General features: G+C 42.3%; 1 protein-coding gene across 8 annotated transcripts in view; it reads left to right on the forward strand.

Moving 5' to 3' along the window:
* TAF1 (TATA-box binding protein associated factor 1) overlaps positions 1-18389 on the forward strand; it is a 143123-nt gene that overhangs the window by 91894 nt on the left and 32840 nt on the right. For 4 of the 8 annotated variants that reach the window (XR_014298465.1, XR_014298466.1, XR_014298468.1 and 1 more), the window contains exons 39-42: positions 1854-1894; positions 4994-5986; positions 10136-10208; positions 11255-11345. The gene's annotated coding sequence lies outside the window, so the exon portion shown is untranslated. Of the gene's footprint in view, positions 1-1853; positions 1895-4993; positions 5987-10135; positions 10209-11254; positions 11346-16400; positions 16533-18389 lie in introns of all 8 variants that reach the window. The other 4 variants (XR_014298471.1, XR_014298472.1, XR_014298469.1 and 1 more) reach the window with 4 other exon arrangements.

Here is an 18389-nt window from a genome sequence, read left to right on the forward strand (position 1 = left end):
AGAGGGAACAGAATGCTTAGGGGCATGAAAGTACATGGTCTGTTCATGGAACAACAAGTAGTTCTGGATGGATGGAATATAGGAAACATATGTAGTGTAGTGATTATTTACAAGGCTCAGGTTCAAATGCTCATCTTAGATCACTGGCACAGTGTGGAAAATAGATGGGCTGGGGAGGGCTGATGCCAGATGAGAGATGATGGAGACTTAAAACTGGCTGAGGCATTGGCAGTAGGCGTGAAATGAGAGGTACCTCTTGGTGACTGATTGGATAATGGAAAGTAAAAAAAAAAAAAAAGTGGAATCTAGGTTTCTGACTTAGGTGATTGGGTAAATGGTGATGGCCATTCACTGAACAGATTGAGGGTGGAAGGTAGGAGAAATAGCTAAGTTCGGTTGGGAGCATGTGTGTTTAAACTATGATAGGTAGAAAGCTTAGGATTTGTGCAAACTTGGGAGTAGGTGAGATCACACAGGAAGCCTGTGTAGTCAGAAGAGTATGGAGGGCAGAATGCTGGTATAGACCAATTTTTAGGGGTGGTCAGAAATAGGAGAACTTGAAGAATGATATTTCTTAAACCAAGGAAGGAGGTTTAAAGGAAAAAAGAAAAAGACTTAGCATCTATACCACAGAGAAGTAAAATAAAGCCTGAGAGCTTTGGGGTTTGGCAACTAGGAGGTCCCTGGTGACCTTAGCTAGCAAGAGAGTGAGATTAGAAGCCAGCCAGCGGGAGGTTGAGGGACAGATGGAAGATGAGGAAGTGACAAGAGAGATCATAGACTACTCCTTCAAGAAGCTAGGCTGAAAAAAAATAAAAAATAAAAAAGAAGCTAGGCTGTGAGGAATAAAAGAGGGGGAGAGTCTTAAGATGGAAGAAAAATAGGGACTTCCCTGCCTGTCCAGTGGTTAAGACTCTGCACTTCCACTGCAGGGGCCGCAGGTTTGATTCCTGGTCAGGGAATTAAGATCCTGCATGCGGAGCCTGCGAAGCGCAGCCAAAATTTAAAAAAAAAAAAGGAAGATAAATAAGTACGCTTGCGTAGGCTTAAGGGAGAAAGCAATAGAGGAGGGGTTGGAAAAAAGCAAGAGAAGATAATTGTTGGAAAGACCTCTGTGAAAACAGGAAGGAATGTTAGCATAGATAGCATTTCCTCCTATAGGAGAAGAGATTCCCCCCCCAGACAAAGGAAGGAAGGAGTTGGAGTTACAGATCAGCCTATAGATGAGGGAGGTAGAAAGTTGGAGGAATTCACACTTCATAGCTTCAGTTTCCTCTGTGGAATAGGTAAAATCATCCTTGTGAGAAAAGTGAAAATGGGATGGGAGCTCGAATAAAAGTGTTGAGCTGCTGAGAGAGAGAATGAAAAACCGAAAACCTGCTAAATGTCCCATTAGTAGCAGAGAGATTGAATTGCGGTACGTCCAGTCAAAAAATATGCAACTGTTGAAAAAGAATGAGGAAAATCTACATGTGCTAATAGGAAAGATATTCTTGAAGAAATAAGTCTTAGAATAGTAGGTGACATTTAATTTCACTTGTTTAGGAGACAAAAGGAATGTAAATCCATATTTGCATATTCACAGAGAAGATTCCGCATGTTGCACTTCAAACTTAACACCTCTAGGAGTGAGGTAGGGTTGGGGAGGGGCGCATTCTCTTCACTGTAAACCCTTCTATTAATGTTGAAGTGTTTCTTGGTATTTTTTTTTAATGGTCATGAGGGAAATGGGAGCTGGAGCTGACATGGGATCCATAAAAGGATTGTTATAGGTGTTCAATGAACAAATGAGGTTAAAGGCTGTTTATTTAAAATGGTACCGATTTACTTTATTGTGTGATTTTTCCCCAAAGGTCCTCAGCAACACAGCTGTCATGGTGTAGAAGCAGAAAAGGTAAAGCAGTTTGCATGTGACTATAAATAGGGATGGTTAGAGCATGGTGCATATGGAAGGGGCTGGCAAAAGCTGAAACTAGAATTAGCCAGGGTCCAGATCATGGAGAGCTCTATATGCTTTGCTAAAGAATCTAGACATAATCCTAAAGGCAGTAGGAATCTATTGAAGGATTTGGATCACTTTAGCTGCAATTTGGGATATGGACTATAGAGTAGGACTGGAGATGGTTGTGGCAGTCATTTAAGCAAGATATGAGTCAGTTGTGAAGCAAGAACAGTGGGCAAAGATTTGAGAGAATTGAGGAGGTAGAATCTACAAGTGATTGATTAAATGTGGGGGATATTTCAGTCAGTCAAATGCTGATTGAGCCTAGTGGGTGCCAGGCATTATTCTTCGTGCTCTGAATACAGCAGTGAATAAAACATACCCCCTTCCCTCAAAGAGTTTAGGATCTAGTGGGGGCGGGGAGACAAACAAGTGAATCAGTGCGAGAAGTACTCCGAAGACAAAACAAAGTGATGTGAGAGGGTATGGGGTGAGGGTTCTAACTTAATGGTCAAGGAAGACCTTGCTGAGTAGCTCTCATTGGCGTATAAATATGCATGTATTACTGTGATAAAACATTTTTTTTTAATTTGAAAAAGTAAGCAATGAAGGAACCACAAAAGGTACTTTAAAAGACTGGCCAGAGAAGTATGAGGAAACCAGGATACAGTTTTTTGGGATGCCAAAGGAGAATTTCAGAGGATGGAATGGTCAGCAATGTCCAGTATTTGCAGAAAGGTCAGTCAGATAAGGACTGAAATATGTCATTTGGACTTGGCAGTTGGTGAGCCTAATGAAAATAGTTTCTTTGGAATGGTGGATGCAGAAACCAGATGGCAAGTGGGTTTAAGAACTGAATTGAATGTGAAGTAGAAACAGAGCTTGATTTGATTAAATAATAGCTATCATTCACTGTGCCAGCCCCTCTGTGCAGAGAGCTCTTCTTACCTGACCTCATTTAATCCTGAACCATCTATGAGATCAATATTATTCCCATTTTACAAATGAGGAAACTTCCTCAGGAGCACCAAGGGTCGAAGAGATTAGCCTTAGCCTAGAGAAGGGCCATCTTTAAATTAAGACCAGAAAGATGGGTACTGGATATAGAGAAGCAGTAGGAAGGAAACCATGACTCTGGGCATTGTGGACCATTGTAAGGAGTTTTGTCTATATTCTAAAAGCAGTGGGAAATTTTTCAGTGGGAGTGGGGTGGAGCCTGAGAAGGTAACAGTCAGGATTGTGTTTCCAAAACACCGGTTCCATATCAGTGTAAAAATAGACAAATTTTTTTCCTATTGGTAGTTTAATCTCCTTTGGCAATTCCAGGGTCTTTGGTATTACGGTGCAAATATTTGCCTAAATATAATAATCTAATTTGTTTCCCCCTGACGTTGAAGATAAGCCACTGGTGTACTTGTACTGATTCCCAGGCCCCAGTTCAACCTTCTTGAGTCAGAATGTCTGGGGAAGACTGGTGGTGTGTATATTTTACAGATGGCCCAAGTGATTTTTGGCCACGCCACGCAGCTTGTGGAATATTAGTTCCCCAAACAGGGATTGAACCCATGCCCTTGGCAGTGAAAGCACAGAATCCTAACCATTGGACTGCCAGGGAATTCCCTCCAAGTGATTCTTATCTGAGAAGTTTGGGAAACTGATTCAGCAACATTCCCAAATTTATGCTATCCTCTGTATCAGCTGTTGTTGCCAAAATCTTAGCTCTCTGTGCACCAGTGCCAAACAGAAATATGTAGACAGAGTGATGGAGGAGAAAGAAAGAGTGGCTTTATTTCTTTGCCAGGCAAAGGGGAACACAGTAGGCTAGGGCCTCAAGAACTGTGCCCCCCTTCACTGGGGAATAGGGAGAAGTTGTATAGTCAGGGGTAGTGGTCAGAGGTATGTGATAAGGATCAAGGCAGTAACAGTCTTGCATTCTTCTTTCTTCTGCAGAGTTTCAAAAGGGTGGGGTTGCTGACAAGATTAGGGTGTGTTCAGGGTCTCCTAATCTCCTGAGCTTCTCTGGTCACTTTAATCTTGCCTCAGGTGGTTTTGTGGCTGCTCCTCCCTTGATTAGCAACTGTTCAGGTCTGCCCTTTGGAACTCAGGGAAGGTCATGGAGGCTGGAGTCTTGCTTACAAGAAATGGGGGACAAAAAGGCCTCCCGGCCCAGGAGCCCCAGAGGGCCCTACTCAGCATCGATCCCTTCCTTTTCTTTGATATTCCTCAATCTTGAGGAGAACAGATGTTGGACAAGAAAAGGGAACAATCGTTTTGGATAGAGATGTTAATCGTAAACTCGGCAGAGGAACTCAGCTTTCGGGGGACTCGGTTTTCATCCCCACTTCAGCTGTATCTTTCCCCAAATCTTTTAGGGAACGGGGCGACAACAGCTTTAACTACTTCTTGCTGAGCTGGGGCGTATTCCTGCCTAAATTTGGGGGAATAGATAACAAATTAGAAGTATTTGAGTTCCAAGTCCTGGATCTGAGTCTTGTGTGATTAAGAACTCAAACCTTTGTTTTGCCATTTTGGTGTAGCAGACCCAGTTAGAAGTAAGAGGAGTGACAACTAGAACGTTAGTAGACAGAACAGATCTCATTTCCTTGGGAATTCAGGGGAGTAAGTCTGAAGCCCAGTCTGGAACCGGCACTTCAGAGAGACTTATTGTAGCCAGTTGTTTCCAAACCATTCCCTGTATGGGGAAAACCTATCAAGGCAATCCTGAAGACCCAGAAATAGGAAGCTGACCACATGTCTAGCAGTTAGAATTATCGAAATAATCAGCATGTGAATCTATAGGTAGAAGGTATGAGAAAGGATAAGAAAACAACTTTCATTCCACTTGTCGGAACAAATACTTAAAGTTTCCCAAAGGGTGAGATGTCTGTTTCTCAGGAGTCTGTTGGCTGTAGGCAGGCTTGGCTGGTCAATAGCTGATAATCTTCTTACTCTGGTATGATGTATCCACGGTTTTACTCTATCTAATTTTAGAGAGGCGTGAGTAGTAAGAAGAACGTGCTAAGATAAGATCCCTTTCATTTTTTTCTTCAGGCTGCTGCTGCTGCTCAGGTCATTGCTCTTTTTCATACTTCAGCAGCACCCCGTCTCCCGCTTTGAAGGGAGGTAAGAGAGCTTCAAGGGAAGGGGAAATGAGCCAGGTCCAGGATCTCGGGCAAGCTGTCTACTTCTGATGTCGTCGTCTTCTCGCCCTGGTGTGAGTGTAGTTTCTCCTTTGTTTGAGCATTGTTTTGAGGTGATTTTCAAGGTCAGCCATCCTCTCTATAGGCCACTCCAGTGCAGGGGCCCTTTGTGAGTGGAAATTAATCCAAAAGTCAATTCCCTTCAGTTTTGCTGTGCATAAGCTAGTTAAGAGTACCTGAAAAGGGTCCTTCTCTCCAGGTTGGAGATAGTCCTTTAAATTTTGTCTTTTCCGGTATGCATAATCCCCTGGTTGCAGGTCATGGGGCATCTGATCTTCATCCAAAGAAATTACGGAGATAAGCTTCAGAAACAAACTTAGAGTATCCTTTAATAATGCAATTAAACTCCGCTCCGGCTTGGCGTGGGCTGCGCGGAGAATGGATGCCCTCGTGACCTACTGTCCGGCAGGCTGTAGGGCCTGCCGACCCGGCTCGCAGGGAATCGACCGGCTGCCTGAGTGCCTGCGCCACCCACTACCATGAACGAGGAGGCCATCTGCAGTGCCCTGCCCACCATCCCGCACCACAGGCTCTCCAACTTGCGCTACCTGAGCCGCGGCGCGTCCAGCACAGTGTCTTCTGCCCGCCACGCAGACTGGCGCGTTCAGGTGGCCGTGAAACACCTGCACATTCACACCCCGCTGCTGGACAGTGATTGGTGAATTATTCTCTGTAACCTGACTTCTGCCCAATGAGTGGACCTTCCCCAACAATCTCCCAACTCCTTATGAGTAGACTGCTGCCATGTCATGAGGACATTCAGAGAGCCAGTGGAGAGGCCTATGTGACAAAGAAGGAAGACCTGACAGCAACATGAGCAGTCTTGGAAGGGGACTCTCCCCCAGTTGAGTTTTTGTGTTCTTTTTGTTTTTTTTGTTTGTTTGTTTGTTTGTTTGTTTGCTGTACGCTGGCTTCTCACTGTTGTGGCCTCTCCCGTTGTGGAGCACAGGCTCTGGATGCACAGGCTTAGCGGCCACGGCTCATAGAAACTGAGATAATGTCTGTTGTTCTAAAAAATAATAATAATAATAATGATTCGATTAAACTTTACATTAATATAACATAACAGCAAAGAATTATGTGAGAGATGAGTCTTAGTAATTACAGATCTCCATTAACAAAACTGGGATTTAACATTCATTGCAAAATCTTTTTCTCTCTAAAATTACCCTCTTTTTTACTAAATGTAACCAAATTAAAACTAGATGGTTTGTAAAATAAGTGTGGGCTCAGTAAACTTGGTTTGATGATTTATATAATTGTAATTGATCATATAGACTTTTTACTTGCTGAAACTTTTTTTTTTTTTTTTTTGCGCGGCACTGCGGGCCTCTCACTGTTGTGGCCTCTCCCGTTGCGGAGCACAGGCTCCGGACGCGCAGGCCCAGCGGCCATGGCTCACGGGCCCAGCCGCTCTGCGGCATGTGGGATCTTCCCCGACCGGGGCACGAACCCGTGTCCCCTGCATTGGCAGGCAGACTCCCAACCGCTGTGCCACCAGGGAAGCCCCCAGTTGAGCTTTGAGATGACTGTAGCCCCTGCCAATATTTTGATGGCAGCCTGCCTGAGAGCCGGAGCCTGAGGCTTTGACACTCCCAGCTAAGTTGCACCTGTTTTCCTATATCTGTTTCCACAGAAACTGTGAGATATTATGTCTGTTGTTCTAAAAAATAATAATAATGATGATTCGATTAAACTTTACATTAATATAACATAACAGCAAAGAACTATGTGGGAGATGAGTCTTAATAATTACAGATCTCCATTAACAAAACTGGGATTTAACATTCATTGTAAAATCTTTTTCTCTCTAAAGTTACCCTCTTTTCTACTAAATGTAACCAAATTAAAACTAAATGGTTTGCAAAATAAGTGTGGTCTCAGTAAACTTGGTTTGATGATTTATATAACTGTAATTGATCATATAGACTTTTTACTTGATGAAACTTTTTTTTTTTTTTCTTTTTGTGGCACGCGGGCCTCTCACTGTTGTGGCCTCTCCCGTTGCGGAGCACAGGCTCCGGACGCGCAGGCTCAGCGGCCATGGCTCACGGGCCCAGCCTCTCCGCGGCATGTGGGATCTTCCCAGAACGGGGCACGAACCCGTGTCCCCTGCATCGGCAGGCAGACTCTCAACCACTGCGCCACCAGGGAAACCCTTGCTGAAACTTTTATAAGGAGTCTCAGACTGGACTTTTAAAGGACCTCTCAGGGCTAAGAAAGTCACACCAAGGGTTTATCACAGATTTTTGCCTAACCTATGTAGGTGAATTCCTCCCTTTTTGAGGTCTCCAAAATACCTTGGGATTTCTGTAACCACTAGTGGGGTAGCCTTCCTAATTTATCTGATAAAGCTGCAGGGAACCTAAGAGTTTCCAAACTCTGGAGGGAGCAGATAGATAAGATAAATGTTTCAATTCTGCTTACAAAAAAGTATAATTTACCAAATTTCTGTAAGTTATAATGAGTTTGAGGGGAAGGTCTCCTTATACCTGGAAAACACAGATTTAAACCGGTAATTTTTTCAGATAGAAACCATAAAAATAACCATATTCACCAGTTCACTCCATCCTGTATAACTAATCCTTTTTTGGTTAACAGCTTTATGAGGCCATCAGGTTTTTCATTAGAATTCTTCAGTTTCTTACACAGTTCAGCATTATGGTCTGAAAGTCAGAAACTTGTATATATCCAAAAGTCCTTTCTATAAATCTTCTTGAAGGGGAAGCATTTTTTGCAAAGGCATTAGATTGAAACCATAAGTGTCTATAATGACAAAAGACTTAAGAAGGCACGTTTGTTAAGGAACCTCCGTACTTTTCTCCATAGTGACTGTACATTCCGACCAGCAGTGCAAGAGTGTTCCCTTTTCTCCACACCCTCTCCAGCATTTGTTTCTAGATTTTTTGATGATGGCCATTCTGACCGGTGTGAGATGATATCTCACTGTAGTTTTGATTTGGGCATATACCCTGAGAAAACCATAATTCAAAAAGAGTCATGTACCAAAATGTTCATTGCAGCGCTATTTACAATAGCCAGGAGATGGAAGCAACCTAAGTATCCATCATCGGATGAATGGATAAAGATGTGGTACATATATACAATGGAATATTACTCAGCCATAAAAAGAAACGAAATTGAGCTATTTGTAGTGAGGTGGATAGACCTAGAGTCTGTCATACAGAGTGAAGTAAGTCAGAAAGAGAAAAACAAATACTGTATGCTAACACATATATATGGAATTTAAGAAAGAAAAAAAAAGTCATGAAGAACCTAGGGGTAAGATGGGAATAAAGACACAGACCTGGTCTTCCCTGGTGGCGCAGTGGTTGAGAGTCTGCTTGCCGATGCAGGGGACACGGGTTCGTGCCCCGGTCCGGGAAGATCCCACATGCTGCGGAGCGGCTGGACCCGTGAGCCATGGCCGCTGAGCCTGCGCGTCCGGAGCCTGTGCTCCGCAACGGGAGAGGCCACAACAGTGAGAGGCCCACGTACCGCAAAAAAAAAAATAAATAAAAAAAAATAAAGACACCTACTAGAGAATGGACTTGAGGATATGGGGCGGGGGAAGGGTAAGCTGTGACAAAGTGAGAGAGTGGCATGGACATATATACACTACCAAACGTAAAATAGATAGCTAGTGGGAAGCAGCCACATAGCACAGGAAGATCAGCTGGGTGCTTTGTGACCGCCTAGAGGGGTGGAATAGGGAGGGTGGGAGGGAGGGAGACGCAAGAGGGAAGAGATATGGGAACATATGTATATGTATAACTGATTCACTTTGTTATAAAGCAGAAACTAACACACCATTGTAAAGCAATTGTACTCCAATAAAGATGTAAAAAAAAAAAAAAGGATACTTTGGAGAAACCAAATCCAGTCTTGTTCTAGCCCATTCCTATTGAAATCCATGTACCCAACTAAATTTAGTCCAATCTTAGAAAATCCTGATTATGTATCACTCTTTTCAGTATTTTTCATTCTTCACACATTTTTTTAATGCTTTTTTAAAAAAATTATTTAGTTTATTTTTGACTGAGTTGGGTCTTCGTTGCTGCGCGCAGGCTTTCTGTAGTTGTGGGAGCGGGGTCTATTCTTCGTTGAGGTGCGCGGGCTTCTCATTGCGGTGGCTTCTCTTGTTGCGGAGCACAGGCTCTAGGCGCGTGGGCTTCAGTAGTTGTGGCTCACGGTCTCTAGAGCACAGGCTCAGCATTTGTGGCGCACGGGCTTAGTTGCTCCACGTCATGTGGGATCTTGCAGGACACGGGCTCGGACCGGGGCTCAAACCCGTGTTCCCTGCATTGGCAGGTGGATTCTTAACCACTGCGCCACCAGGGAAGCCCTTCACACCTTTTACTAAAAACACATATCTTACTTTCCTTAAAAGTTTTTTCCCATTGAGTTCCTTTTCTTGTTGACAAATTTGTAATAGATACAGAATAAGGTCTTATTTGACCTCTAGGTGTACGACAGAAGTATTATACTTGACATTGATGACTCTAACATATCTATATTAATCAAACCAACAAGCTTAAGCCACCTTCAATACCAGATATCCGTTTAGTACTGAATATTTTGCAGATGACATGAACCTGAAATTCATTCTAGCCAGATTATTTTCTATTTTTGAGTATTTATATAAGCACTTAATTTTTTAAAAAGCCAACTAGTAGAGCTCTTTTACGAATTCATTTTTGGCAATACCATACACCTACAATACACATATAGACACTTACGAACACACAAACCAACATAGAGACCTCATAGTTTCTGTTCGAATTTCAGCCCTGAGTCGGGTACAACATAAAAGCCATCAGTTACAAGGGGTTGGATTCAAATTGGGTTTCTAGCAGATGGAACACATCAAGGTCACCTATCTAGATGGTTAAACCCTTTTTACTAGTGTTTACAGAAGAAAAGACACTTAAGATTTCTATTTATCCTTGACAAGTCAAATTCTAAATTACTTTACCCTTTTTAAAATTTCCAGTTTAAAAAGATGGCAGAGCTAAGTGTTCCTGAGAAGACCAGATAGGACATTTGCATCTCAATGGTACAGGCAAGTTCCTCCTAGGATGACTTTGTTTCCCTTTTGTTTAATACTTATAAGCCTCTTAAGATAAATAGGGAAGGTTTTGGGACTGGTGAAAGAGATTGGTGGGTTTTGGATTATTTTCGGAGCCACACCTCTGGTCCTGTAAAGACTACATTTGTAAAACAAGGACAGTTTTGTTTTCTTTTTCAAAGAATTGGGTGACTACCTCAATGATATTGAAGGACTGACATACCCATTCACCCATGTTGGAAAGTTTTACTTTTCCTCATTTAGCTTAGGGGAGGAGTCCTCTTCCAAAATTCCTATCAGGCTCTGAATATCAGCTATGGTTAGTTTAGTCAGACCAGTGGCCTCCTATTTTGGTAATCTATTTATAAACATTTTTTGAGGATCTTCCCTACGTTTAAGAAATTGGTACCTTATATTTAGACACTATATAACCCTTCTACTTAATATCACCGGCTGGATATCTTTGGCCAAGCCGGGAACCTCGATATTCCACGTTCCAGGGTCTACTAAGGCTTATCAGAACAATCTGAAGGAGTAAGGGAACATGCAGAAGTGGGGGAGGCTTGTTTTCCTCCCTGAGCCAGGAGAGTTTTTCTGATTCCTCAGGCTTTCAATTATAGGAGAAAGTCCTGGACATAAGGGAACCTCAGTCCATTTTCCCATCCTGAGGCAATAAAGATTTAACTGTAAGAGACCCATTTTTAGGCCATTTTTCTTTGTCATTGGATCATAGCTATAGGTTGACCAGTCATTCAAAATTTTTTCTAAGGGGCTCCCAGGTAGGGGTGGAACCTTACAGGAAGCGCTTCCCATTCTAGCTTGAGCAGTTAGTAACATGTCTGCGCGCTCAAACCAAAGTAACCAAACGAACCCAAACCTTGCCAGCTGGAAGCCACACTCAAAATTAAAAATATCAGCAAAGAGATGCCCAGAAATCAAAAACCAAATGGCAAAAATGCCCTAAATGTGACTTCCCAGTCCCACTAGACGTGTGACCTTTGTCCGAAGCGGCGCCTTACAAATGGAATTTCCCTTCACAGGGAGAACTCCCCAAACTGGAACCGAAGTTCCCCAAACGAACAAAGTCAAAGAGGCTACGGTGTGCACTCCAGGGAACTTACCAAATTGCTGGCAGGTTTGTTGCGACGTACCAAACGCCCTCTTTCTGATCCTCCAAGAGTTAATGTTGTCTCAGGGTAGATGTCCGGGCTGATGCGGAGAAGGGAGAAGGAAGGTGTCCTCAAGGCAAAGAAAGCCTCGGCAGCTGCTAGGGCAACCTCTCCCCCGATCTCCGCCGCAGCCATGGAGTTCTGCAGCTGAGACGGCGGGTCGGGTATGATCGGGGCAGGGTCCTATGGCAGGGGAACCCTAGCGATCTGGCCTCAGAGAAATCCTCCAACCCTCTGCTCTCCCTGGGGAGGGTGGTGTGGAGAGAAATCCCTGAGTAACCGATCAAACCGAGGGCCCTACGGGGCCTCCTGCCCACGAGTCAATCCCGGACGAGCCCCCAAATTTGTTGCCAAAATCTTGGCTCTCTGTGCAGCAATGCCAAACAGAAATATGGAGACAGTGTTAATGGAGGAGAAAAGAATGGCTTGCTTGCTTTGCCAGGCAAAGGGGAACACAGTAGGCTAGCACCTCAAGAACTGTGCCTCCCTTCACTGGGGAATAGGGAGAGGTTATATAGTCAGGGGTAGTGGTCAGAGGTATGTGATAAGGATCAAGGCAGTAACAGTCTTGCATTCTTTCTTCTGCAGAGTTTCAAAAGGGTGGGGTTGCTGACAAGATTAGGGTGTATGTAGGGTCTACTAATCTCCTGAACTTCTCTGGTCCCTTTAGTCTTGCCTCAGGCCCTTGATTAGCAACTGTTCAGGTCTGCCCTTTGGAACTCAGGGAAGGTCATGGAGGCTGGAGTCTTGCCTACAAGAAATGGGGGACAGAAAGGCCTCCCTGCCCAGGAGCCCCAGAGGTTCCTGCTTGGCATCACTGTTCTTCAACAAGTGTTACATCAAAATGGGAATAGGGGTTGCTTATTGTAAATTTAAATTCCTGGGCTTGGAATGTGCATTTTTAACATGCACATCTATAATTCTGATGCAGATCATCCTTAAAATAATACTAGCAACAATATTCATAATAATCCTTTGGTAAACATAAGTACTTTAGAAGAAGTATAGAATCACAATATTTTAATTATCAGGTATATAGTATTACAAATTTATCCTTTGCTTTTTGGTTCGTAATAACTTAATATTCAAGGTTTTTAAAAATAATAAATTACCCTAATGTTATGCATTCAATCTATTATTTATAAATGTCATACCTAAACTGACAACTTAAATTACATATAAATTATGAATTCTGCAAGTTGGTTTAAATAGATGTAAGACTTTAAAAATCATTTATTTAAAAATGCCTGTACAGGTTAGGATTTTCCACATTTTGGGGTCTCAGAATGCAGTGTTTTCAATCAACTGCACATTACAGCTTTTCAACTTTTAAAAATACCCACTCATCCTGATTTACAGTAAAATAAAAATGTGTACTTATATCCTGTGTTTGTGACTCTCTCACTTACACAGTACAAATAAGAACTTGTATCAACCAAAAATTTGACTGAGTTAACTGTAAGAAGTGGTCAAATAACAGAGTAAGCAGAATTAAATTACATTTTAGTAGGTGAAGGGTATGTCATATCAATGATCACAAATTTATTCATTTTTCCTGTGTTTCCTTCTTATGAAATCTGGAATACTATAAAGGGAGGAAACAGCTATATGGGAAAACTTGGGAGCACATTTATTTGCTCTAGTTCCCAAAACTAGAGACATAGTTAAATACTTAGGAAGGAAAAAGAATTTATCAATGAAAAATGAAAGTTGGTAGGGTGCCAGATATATTTTGCTTCTGTTTTCACAACTGTATCAAAGAAAGTATATTAGAAGCTGTTTATTTTAGACAACTCACTTCCTAAATTCCTTTATCCTAAATATTGACAGTCTGCCTATCTTTTAAAATAACATCAGCATAGTGCTGGGCACATATTATGACCCTGAAGGCAAAAGTTTAAACCAGTATCATTTGTTTCTTTGTTTCTTCCCCAAATACACTGGGAGTTAAGATGAGCATTCATTAGTAAACAAATGTTCTAGATTCTGGGAGACGGGGGGGGGGGGGGGGGGGGGGGTGGGGGGGGTGGGGGGGGGTGGGGGGGGGTGGGCTCTAGATTCTGGTGGTGGGAAAGGTCACCAGAGTCTGCGAGGAGGGTTTTTTTTAAAGCCTCCCAAGTGATAGGGAGACCTGCCCCACCCCACCCCCAGCCCCGTCCTTCCCCAATCCCTGATTTAGACAATTTGATGAAGTTTCCCCAATATTATATTACAAAAATTCGTAGGTTTCAATACTTAAATTTAAAACTAATGGATTTCTTATCAACGAGGAATTTTCAGCCTTTACCTTTGTTCTCTATCAAACAGCTCTCAGTCTATCAAACAGTGGTTAAAATAATGGATCTTACCCTGTTTGGGGATATGGATAATTTTGAAAATATAGTAAAAGCTGTGATATAAATACACATAAAGTTTTTTTATTTTTTAAAAACAATTTTTTAAATTTATTTTATAGTGGAGCATAGCTGATTAACAATGTTGTGTTAGTTTCAGGTGTACAACATAGTTATACATATACACGTATCTATTCTTTTTCAAGTTTTTTTCCCATTTAGGTTATTACAGAGTAATTTTTTTTAATTTTCTTTTTTTTTTAATTTTTGGCTGCGTTGGGCCTTCGTTGTGGCACGCGGGCTTTCTCTAGTTGCACTGAGCGGAGCGGGGGCTACTCTTCATTGTGGTGCGCGGGTTTCTCATTGCGGTGGCTTCTCTTGTTGCAGAGCATGGGCTCTAGGCGTGCGGAGTTCAGTAGTTGTGGCACACAGGTTCAGTAGTGGTGGCTAGCGGGCTCTAGAGCACAGGCTCAGTAGTTGTGGCGCACGGGCTGAGTTGCTCCGCGGCATGTGGGAACTTCCCGGACCAGGGCTTGAGCCCGTGTCCCCTGCATTGGCAGGCGGATTCTTAACCGCTGTGCCACCAGGGAAGTCCCTATTACAGAGTATTGAGCAGAGTTCCCTGTGCTATACGGGAGGTCCTTGTTGGTTATCTATTTTAAATATAGTGGTGTGTACATAAGCTTTATATATAATATCAGGTGCTTATTAGACTCCTGGTTAAGAAAGTAATTTGAAAAAAAAAGTAATTTAAAAAGAGGTGTAGTCTGAGGTTTAACGTAACTTTCTCACCAAGGGTGTCTAAGTTGCAAACAATAGAGCATAATTTAAATACTCCTAAATCTTTAGACAATATCATAAGCAAGTTACAGGCTCGATCACCAATTTACAATAGAGAGAAAAGTTGGGACAACACTTTTTCATTCTCTTGAGGTAAATTTATCAGTCGTTTCACTTCCTCCAACCTTGTGATTGCCAGCTGTAACTCCAGATTCCAGTAGAATCTCTTTGTGGACTATGAGGAAAAAAATATTTCAACAGGGGCTTTCCTGGTGGTGCAGTGGTTGAGAGTCCGCCTGCCGATGCAGGGGACAGGGGTTCGTGCCCCGGTCCCAGAGGATCCACATGCCGCGGAGCGGCTGGGCCCGTGAGCCAGGGTCGCTGAGCCTGCGCGTCCGGAGCCTGTGCTCCGCAACGGGAGAGGCCACAACAGTGAGAGGCCTGCATACAGAAAAAAAAAAAAAAAAATTTCAACAGAAACCCACATTTCAGATCCAAGTGTCTTAGAAACAGTGTAGTGTGTGGTGGTTTGAAATACAGGCTTAAATATCATGTATACTTATGTATAACAGCTTACTAGCAATTAACTAACATTGCTTCCTCAGCTATCTGACAGAGTTGTAGTGAGAGTTAAATGAGATAGTGCCTATGAAGTGCTCATCACAGTGCCTGGCACATGGTTCACACCCAGTAAATGTTAGCTGTGGTTATTATCTATTCTGAATAAACAATAGTTCACACATTTAGACCAATTTAAGTTATTCTAGCTCCTTAAAGTGAAACCTCGATCTTAATGTGAAATTGCAAAATATTCCAGACTAAGTAGAAATCCTCAGGAAGGGAGGGTTTGTCAGAATTACTTGAGAGACGTTTTCAAACTCCCATTCCCTGTTAATCTTCTCCCCCCACGTGGAGAGTTGCTTCCACTCTCACCCAGAGTTTTATTATCCCCTTGGCTGAAGATCAGTGCCTTGGTGAGTCACTATTACGGATGAGAATCTACACAGGTAGAGGGGAAAGCTTCAGAACCATGTATTGACTTCACCTCCCTTTGTGGCAGGGCCAGAAAACAACTTCTCAGTTTACTTGACTCTCCTTTATTTAAAATAAACAACTCTTTATGACACAGTCAAATAAAAGTAAAACACAAATATCTGACGGCTCTAGACAGCTCCAAGTACTGTAATAAAGCCAAATTATGCAGATATGAAAAAAGCGTAAGAATTTGTCCACCACTAACTTTTGTAATTTAAATATTTTAGCTTTTCTTCCAAGTTACTTGATGTGTTTCTGAAATTCAAGTTTAGAATAAAAGCTTGGCCACACGGCTTGCAGGATCTTAGTTCCCTGACCAGGGATTGAATTTGGGCTGAGGCAGTGAAAGCGCCCGAGTCCTAACCACTGGACAGCCAGGGTGTAAGGCCAACTGGCCCGAGGCAGTGGAACACAATCAGATTCACAGGTTGCATCAGACCGAAACTCTCCGGACCACCCAGTTCCAGAAACTGACCTGGAGACTTTCCGGACTACCCTGTTCCAGGAACTGACCTGGGGACTTTGAACCCGGCCCAGCCCTCCCGCCTTTCGAGGGGCAGGACTAACTGTCCCCCAGGATACCTGAAAAGACCACCAAATAAGGAATACCCTGCACCCTCCCAGATTCACCACACCCCTTTACCTTCTTCCCCTATAAAATCTTGCCCAACCCTCTCCCGGGTGCGACTTCTCTGGCCCCTTTCTCTGGGACCAGTGAACCTCGCCCGGGAGCGCTCCCTAATAAAGCTCACTTGAAGCTTTCCTCTGTTTCGCGGTGCCGTTTGTTAAGATCCGACCTTACACAGGGAATTCCCAAAACTTGGGGTTTTTAAAAGTTTTGCTTCTCATTTCATTTTTTTTTTTTTACTTTAGAATCAAATTGTAAGTTATGAGATTTAACTCTCAGATCACCAAGCAAGTATGGCTACTCCTAACTCTGAGCAATAAATATCAGACTGGGCAGAATTTTTTTGCCAGAAGATATAATATAAATTCTTTAAAAAGGTAAGACGAGAAACTTCTTGCAACTAAATCAGAAGTTGTTCTCTTTGACTCCATCCTAGCATGATGATTTTTTAAATTATTATTTCGAAGTAAGTTATTACATAGTAATACATCCATTCAATTTATACACATTTCACGTACCAGTTTAGTCAATTAATTTCTAGTTTCAAGGGCTCCTCATTTTATAACACAAATTCTAAGCTTTTCCATGCAAACCTCTAATTATTAAAATTTCAAGCACTTAAACTGCTTTTGATTCAGTGGGAGCTGTGTAAAGAGGACAGCCTGGCGCTTTCCCTAGGTGTCCTGTCTTAACATAGGTAGTGCCCAAGACTTAGAAGATAATCTCTCAATATACAGGTAAAAGAGGCTATACTGCCCTGTCCCCTCCCCCCAGTACTCATTACAAAATCTTCTGTTCTCCAACATATGCTACCCTTGTGCATTTTGCCAGGGACATATTTACTTGCCTAGTCTGTAATATGCTGCTTCAGAGCCTAGAGACAGTTCAGAGATGCTCCTGTGTGTGATTTACAAAATAAACCAGATGACTTACGACATTGTTTTCAAATGAAGATAATATGTCCTAATGCCTAGGAACATGCTTTTAAGTCAGACTCCTATGGCTCTTTAGGCAAGTCCCCTGGGCGTTAAGTTTCCTCATCTGTGAATGTAGGATAGTAGGATAATCGTAAAGATTAAATGAAAAATACATTGTGAAGTGCTTAGAATAATGTCTGGCACATAGTAAGCACTCAGTATGTGTTAACTCTCGTTTTATTGTTACAAATAATAATGATGAGTAGGAGAAGAGAGGTGGACCTTCTTTCCTTGTTCTAATTCCACAGCTCATCAGTTCCTAAATCACAATTTACCAGGGTTGCAGTTCAAGTAGGAAAGCACGGCACGCTGGCAAAACAATGAATGCAAAACTGTTGGGGGGTAATCCGTCCACTCAGGGAAGACCAGTTGGCCACCCAGTTAGTTGGCCAGTGGTCGCATTCATCCCAGCCCGTGGTCTTTGCCTCACCAATCAGAAGCTGTGTCTAAACCTTAAAGCAAACTGATACATAAACATTTACTAATTTGTTAATCAGCAATGAGAAATTTAACAAATAGGCAAGTACCCATATTTGCTCATTAGTACATTCTCTGCTAGTTGACAAGTCTACAGGAGAAGACATTGTAATCAGAATGTTGCTTAGTGAGGAGACAATCAGAACCAGGGCAGTAAGTTGGATTTTACCTTTATATTTTTACTATGGAAAATTCCAAACATACTTAAAAGTAGAGGTGTATAATGAACCCTCATGAACCCCTCATATAGCTTGAACAATTAACATTTTGCCAGTCTTCTTACATCTATCCCTCCCACTTTTCTTGGAGAGGTGCTGTAGTATTTTAAAGTAAATCCCAGACATCATATTTTTGTTCAGACATCATATTTTGCCAGAAAATTCTTCATTATGTAGCTCTTATGGATAAAACTTTAAAAACTCCTCTACCTTTATCACATACCAAAAATGACAATAATCATGGGACTTCCCTGGCAGTCTAGTGGTTAAGACTCCGAGCTTCCACTGCAGGGGGCACGGGTTCGATCCCTGGTCGGGGAACTAAGGTCCCTCATATTGCATGGCGCAGCCCCCCCAAAAAAATTCCCCTTATACTATCTAATACCCCATCTATGTACAGATGTCCCCATTGTCTCAAAAAAATGTATACATTTGGCTTGTTGAAATCAGGATTCAAACATTATATTTGGTTCACGTCTTTTAAGTCCTTTCTAATCTTTAACAGTTCCACCTCTCTCTCTTTTTTTAATGGCATTTGTTGTTGAGAAAACCAGGTCACTTT

Source organism: Grampus griseus, assembly GCF_964374135.1.
Source record: "Grampus griseus genome assembly, chromosome: X".
In the NCBI taxonomy this organism is placed as follows: domain Eukaryota; kingdom Metazoa; phylum Chordata; class Mammalia; order Artiodactyla; family Delphinidae; genus Grampus; species Grampus griseus.